This window comes from Quercus lobata, chromosome 9 (genome assembly GCF_001633185.2).
Source record: "Quercus lobata isolate SW786 chromosome 9, ValleyOak3.0 Primary Assembly, whole genome shotgun sequence".
NCBI lineage: Eukaryota > Viridiplantae > Streptophyta > Magnoliopsida > Fagales > Fagaceae > Quercus > Quercus lobata.
Window position 1 is genome coordinate 12,758,159 of NC_044912.1, and position 6,767 is coordinate 12,764,925.

The window sequence follows — 6,767 nt, forward strand, 5'->3', positions numbered from 1 at the left end:
AGAACACCGACCACGCCAACTCAAGAATGATGCCTCAAGAATGCCAACTCAACCCGGCCACACCTAAGACCCATGAACTCGAGATGCAGAGAGAAAGGGAAACAGAAAGGTGGAGAGAGTGAAAGAGAGAGGGGATGGAGAGCACGAGAGAGAGAGAGAGTGAAAAGGAAAGAAAGAAAGAAAAAAATAGTAGCAACTTGCTACAATGAAGTGTTAGTAATAAAACCTTACTGCAGCAAGTTGCTAAAATTTTTAAGATTTGACACCCTTGATAAAGATGGGTTTTTATGATTTGAGGTATTAAAAATGCTAAAAAATAGCATTTAGCAGTTTTTTTAATCATTTTTAACACCTTTGATGAGAATGCTCTTGTGGGGACACAAGCCCAAATGTATATTGGGCCATGAGCCTTGTCCAAGGAGGCACAATTATAACACCCCGATCCAACTTTATAATTAAACTATGTGTTCAAGTGGTTAATTATTATTTTAAGCCACTTTCTTTTTATAATTAATAGAAGAGTATTTAATAAACATATTATTTTATAATGTCATTGAATAAGAACAGTAAAGATTATAAATAATTGAATGGCTATTTGTATTATAAATATATACTTTGTATGTACAAAACTATATTAAGTGGTTTAAGTTATTAGATACATAGTTGGTGTTTTAATTAGGATACATGAGATGTTATAATGGAAATTTCACCCACATGCAACCAATTGAAATTCAACACATGTGGGGCCAAAGCATCATGCATGTTGACTTCTTAAGCCCAAAACCAACACTTTGCCAGCCATGCAACAAAGAAATCTTCATCTCAATTCATCTTTGACTTTTCAAGACAATTTGAGCTTCCAAGAAACTCTCTTGCTCTCATTTTTCCATGGGTTCACACATAAATCAGAATTTCTCACTCACTTTACTCTCTTTTCTCTTAAGTAAAAAGAGCTAGGAAGCTCCCTTGAGTCTTTCTCTCAAGTCCATGGGTTCACACACCAATAGAAAGACAGACTTATTTCATTCTTTATTCACACTTTCTCAAAGAAACTAGAAGAATCAAAAACTCTCTCAAGCTCTCTACCTCTCATACTTTCGGGTCTAGCCATTAGGAAAGGGAAATCCTTTCATGCAGGAGTGATTTATTTCTATTTCCCCTCAAGAACCATAAATTTGGTAAAGATTCTAGCTACTCTCACCTTAAAATGCATGATTTCTTCAATGAATTTTTAGTAATGGTATTTGTGGTTTGTGAAATTAAGAAATCATGAACATGTAAATCTATATATTTAAAGTGTTTTAAGAATTTGTTGAAAGTAGATTAGGGTTTTTACTAATTAATGATTGTACATGATTAAAAAGTAAGAAAAGGTTAGGATGAGTACTTTTGATGTTATTGCTAGGATTTTTGTTGTATTTAATTTTCCTCTAAATGGTTAAATGACTATATATAAGTGTTTTCTAACATGTCTAATAAATGTACAAAAATTCCTATATGAAAATACCATCGTTTGATAATTGTTTGTGAATTTACGAAAAAAATGTTGCAAAGTTCTCACTGTGACAGATTTTGTGTTCATGCATGGTAAATTATGTATTAAATTGAATACAGTGAATTTGGATGCTAGGGATATTTCCTATGGAATATAAGACACATATGGTTGTTATAGAAGTGGTCTCACAGTATTTGGATCAATATAAAAATAATGGTTTAATTTCTAAGTTGCATGAAACTTTGTTAGGACAGATATGAGCACGTTTTTTTGTATGATTTTTAATAAATCATGGTTTTATGCTTTGATTCCGAAAAGTTTATGGTATATACTAGACATACAGGGGAGTGGTTTTGTAAAATTTCATAACATTTGGATGTGTATGGATAGCCCAATTGTATTTTATAAGTGAAGTATATGCTGCTGGAATAAAACAGTGAAGAGTAAGGGACATGCCTAACTTTGAGGATTTAATTCTAAAGTTAGGTAAATATTTTGAACTATAATTTAATATACTTATCATTTGGTATGTATGGATCATAGATAAATTTTGTGTAACTTAGTTTGAGGTTTAGTACTCAAAGAAGAGATTCTAAACCATTTAACTATTGTTTTTATGAAGCTGTTTTGTTCGACATGCTGTATGTTGTTTTATGAGTGTATATGGTTATCTGACCATACTTAAAAGAGTTTATGTTTATGCATGTATTATTGCCCTAATCTCAAAGCACCTTTTCAAATGAAGTTGACTCTTCTAGAGATATGATATTAATATGAGAATGATGGTTTTTCTTTAGTTTGGTACATTATTTGTTGATGTGTGCATAATATGTTGTGGGAACCTCATTGAGGTGGGATTATAACTTCCTTGATTTTAAGAGATAGGCTTTGAGATGAATGTGTAAGTTTATGATAAAGAATAATTGATAGTAAGTAATAAACTTTGATATTTGGTTTAGGTGTTACCAATTCCCCAGGTCTAAACTCCTTCGACTGTAGGCTCTCGGTTCCTCTACTTTTAGGTAAGGGATAAGTTATATGGACATTTAGTAAGTCATAAGGTTATTTTAAAGTATATTATGTATTAAAAGGTTTTTTATTAGAAATATGACATATAATCATATTTCAGACAAAGGTATGTTCGTGAACTTTTGAAAACTTATGTATATGATTTAAGCATATTAATGCTATTACTGATTCCACGAACATGATGTTTGCTTGCTCACTCCTAAGTGTAGGAGATCGTAGCAATATAATTCTCGGAGTACCGAGGTCGAACCACAAGAAGCGGGGTAAATTCAAAAACAATGTAATTAAAAAAACTTTTGGTGAAGATGAAGAATAATTTTTTTTTTCTGATAATTGTAAACAAGAATAACAATGATAACTTATTTAAATCAACAATATAAATACTAGGGCATCGAGGTGTTTCCCTATATCGATATGAAATTCTTTGTGATCTAAGAAAATATCTATTTCATAATTGATTGTTCTTATACAATTAAGAACTTATGATTTGGTTGAACTGAGACAATTCAAGAACGCATGATAACCTCGATTGATAATGCGGTTAGAAAAGTTTTCAGAAAAATCCATTCACTTTAAAACCTGATTTCTATTTGAAACTATTAGAAATTCATCTAAACAATAAGAAAAACATGATTGAAATTATTGAAAGCATGGAAGAACTAATACATCAAAAGAAATCTAATTGAACAATCAAATATGTTATAGATAAAATCCTAGAAAGAATCACATTGAATATTCATACCGTATAGAAGAAACATAACCCTTAGCCCTAGCAAAGAGTTTAGGCCGCCATTAGAGAAAGGAAAATACAAGGTTTTCTCTCCAAAATTCGTTTTGCCCAGCCTCCCTTCAAAACTCTAATGTCTAAGTGTCCCCAGAAAATAAAACATTTACTATTTTAATTTCCATCCAGGTTTACAATGGTAACTTGTGAGTTAATTTCGGCCTTCAAAAATTGAGAATTTTGAAAAACTCAAAACTGGAAAATTGTAGATATTTAAGTCACGGTTCCAACCTATCTAGTCTTGCATAAATTGGATTTTTGAGGAGAGAGATACATCCAAAATACTGATCAGTACTCAAATCAGATTTTTCCTTTTCAGATTCAGCCTCTTTGATTTCTTTCCTTATTTGAAGCTTTCAATCATGGTAGATGATCCAAGCACTCTAGCTTCACCTCCTTAAACATTTAAGTATGGTCCTTTAACTCTACTTTAATTCTAGTTTGACCTTTATTCTCTCACAAATTCCTGTAAACTCATCTTTCTCACATAATTTCCTGAAAGTAGAAAATTACACATAATGAATAGCATTTTATTCAAGAAATTATGTAAAGATAAATAATAGGGACTAATGCAAATCATGGCTTAATTATACAAATTAAGCATAGTAATAAGGAGATAACGTCCATATAAATATATAATAAGTATATATTTTAAGGTGTTATCAATGTTTAAAGAAAAGAATGGAGATACTATTATTATGAAATGTTATACAAAATAAGAAATTTCAATATGATGTAAAGTATGAGATATTTTTGGATTATATCCTCTGGTGATCTAAACTCTGCTAATAGGGGTTAATTACTGGCTTTCCTTGAAAAACGTTATCTGATTGGCTATTATAAGTGGAACTGGCTTTGCTATATCCGCTCTTGTTGGTTATGGCCAACTTGTGGATGATGTCAACCGACCTCATGGTTGAATGTATGTATTATAATGTAATCCCGAATTGTGGGGAATGCTGGATGCCTAGCACCGTGGTGCTAGAAGCCTCCCAAATAAGTATAGACTTATCAGATATGGACTAACCAATAAGTTATTTATGAATAGCTATATTATGTTATTAATCATGAGAGAAAGATTTTGTTTAAATGTATTATGAAAAGTTGAAAACTCTCATGAAAAGAAGTTTATGATGAAAAAAAAAACTGTTTTTTAAAAAATAAGAGCTTATGAAGTTTTGTTATGCTTTAAAGATAAAGTTTCTGATGAAAGTACAAGTTTATGTTAAAAAGTTATAAGATATCTGTTCTTTATGAAACGTTAAGTTTTATAACTATGAAAGTTATAATATTTTATGAAAAAAAGTTTGTGAAGAAAATTTTTGTTATTCTTTAAGATGTTTCTAGTTTAAGACAAGGTTACCAATTACCTGATTTAAGTTAAAATGATTATTTTGTAATGAGAATGCATATATATTGATTTTAAACAATCAATATTATATTTGGTGACTTTGTAAGAAATGAAAGAAATTAAATCTGAAAGGTTTTGATAATATTATTTTGATAAGAAAAGGGTAAACAATTATTTTCCTATGAAAACCGTATAAATTATTATTATGAATAGTATAAAATACTATGCATGAAAAGATGTTTTTCTATTCGAATATTCATAGAATGAAATGATTTGATTTACATGCATCCTTATTAAATTCTCATGTATCTTACTTTTATTGAGCTGTGTAGCTCATCCCTTTCACTCTTTCAGTTAACAGGTTTTATTTTAGAGCAGAGCAAGCCTTAGTCGAGTTTTAGAAGGAGCTGGTTTTAGTTTTAAAAGTATAGATCCCGAATTAGCAAATTGATGTTTAGCTTTGTAGTGTTATGTATTTTAGGATCTAATGAAAGTTGTGTACCTTAAAGTATTAAGAGATGTATTATGTGAAATTTAGAATTTGAGTAATTGGTGGATTATGTTTTTTTTTTTAGTACAGTATAGATGTTCTGAATGTCAAGTGAAAAGTTATATCATTTAAGTAAGGAAACAAGGATGAAAAGTAAGAGGGAAGCTTATATAAAAATTTTGAAAAAGTTAAGTTGGTTCTTGTAAATATCAGGTTTAGGCTTGATATTAGCATGCCGGTCATGGTCACAAATCAAGGTATCGGGTTTGAGGTGTGACAATAGTGGTTCGAGAACAGATCAACAGTAAAAAAGGATTAAGACTTTGAACTTCACAAACAAGCTATGATTGTATAGGCTAGGAGGGGTAGGCTGAGGAGGGGTATCTCTTCAACTGAACGAAGAAAGGGTTAGAAGGTGAGTTCCATTATCCAAATTGATGTTCTAGGAAATTCTGTTGATAATGATATGCACTATGAATGTACAGGACAAAATAGGAGCTGAGAAATATTTAAGAAAAAGTTACTATCACCACATTGAATACTCTGCAACTAACTTTCTAGCCGCATTTATGTGGGGAAGACCCCTGAACAGTGTTGTCTTGGTTGTCCCAGTTCACAAAGGGCCTGTAAGGGTGTCTGATGGGACAAGCACTCAAGTGGTGGCTTGGATGATCGACAAGTAGAGGGCCAAGATCACTCAAATGGAAATATATAATGTAAGAAACCCCTGAAGAATTGGGGGATCGAAAATAGAAAGAAAAACACTGTAGCAATCAAGAACTGAAACTGTAATCAAACTTGAGAATCGATATATAAGAACTAATTTCCTCGGACTGTGCCGATGATAGTTTTCTTTAGTTTAAACTTATCTATCTTCATTTTCTTGTCATCAAACCTACTTTACTTGTTGTTTGATTCATTAAAACCTAGTTTTTCCGACCCACTCTTTACAAATTCATTGTATTAGACTTCTTGGGCCTAAATCCATCCACCCTTTGGGCTAAGGACTCAAATCTAGTCCTTACAGTTCTAATAAGGTTTATTTATTTATTTCACCATACCTGAGCTTTTCGAGATACTTGACTATTCCACATGTGTCAAGTAATTGTATGGAGGAATTATTTGATATGGTTGGTGATGGAGATAAGATTTGATTTTAAGCGAGGAATTTATGATAATCCAAATAATACAAAACCATTCATGTAAAAACTAGATGATACTTTAATATAAAAAAATCTTTAGAAAATAAAACATGTTTGTTATATTATGTTTCTTTGTTAGGGGTTTGTATATACATGAATAAGCTATTTTCACCTAACTTTTTGAACTCAAAATTTCACTTAGTATACTATTCACATAAAAAGTATTTTAGTAGCTACACAAAAATCAAGTACAAGTAATATGAATTCTGATATTTTGGTTAATAATGACTTATAAAATGATTAGATTGTAATAATTTTAAAATAGTACTGTGAACATATATGCATTTGAAATTTAAGAGTTTAACGTGGAAACATTAAACTTGCGAGTGGGTTAAATGATTGTGTCTTCGAATAAGAGAACTAGAGTTTAAAGTTCTACATACACCATAAAACTGATTTGTGTTTTGACAGTTTGA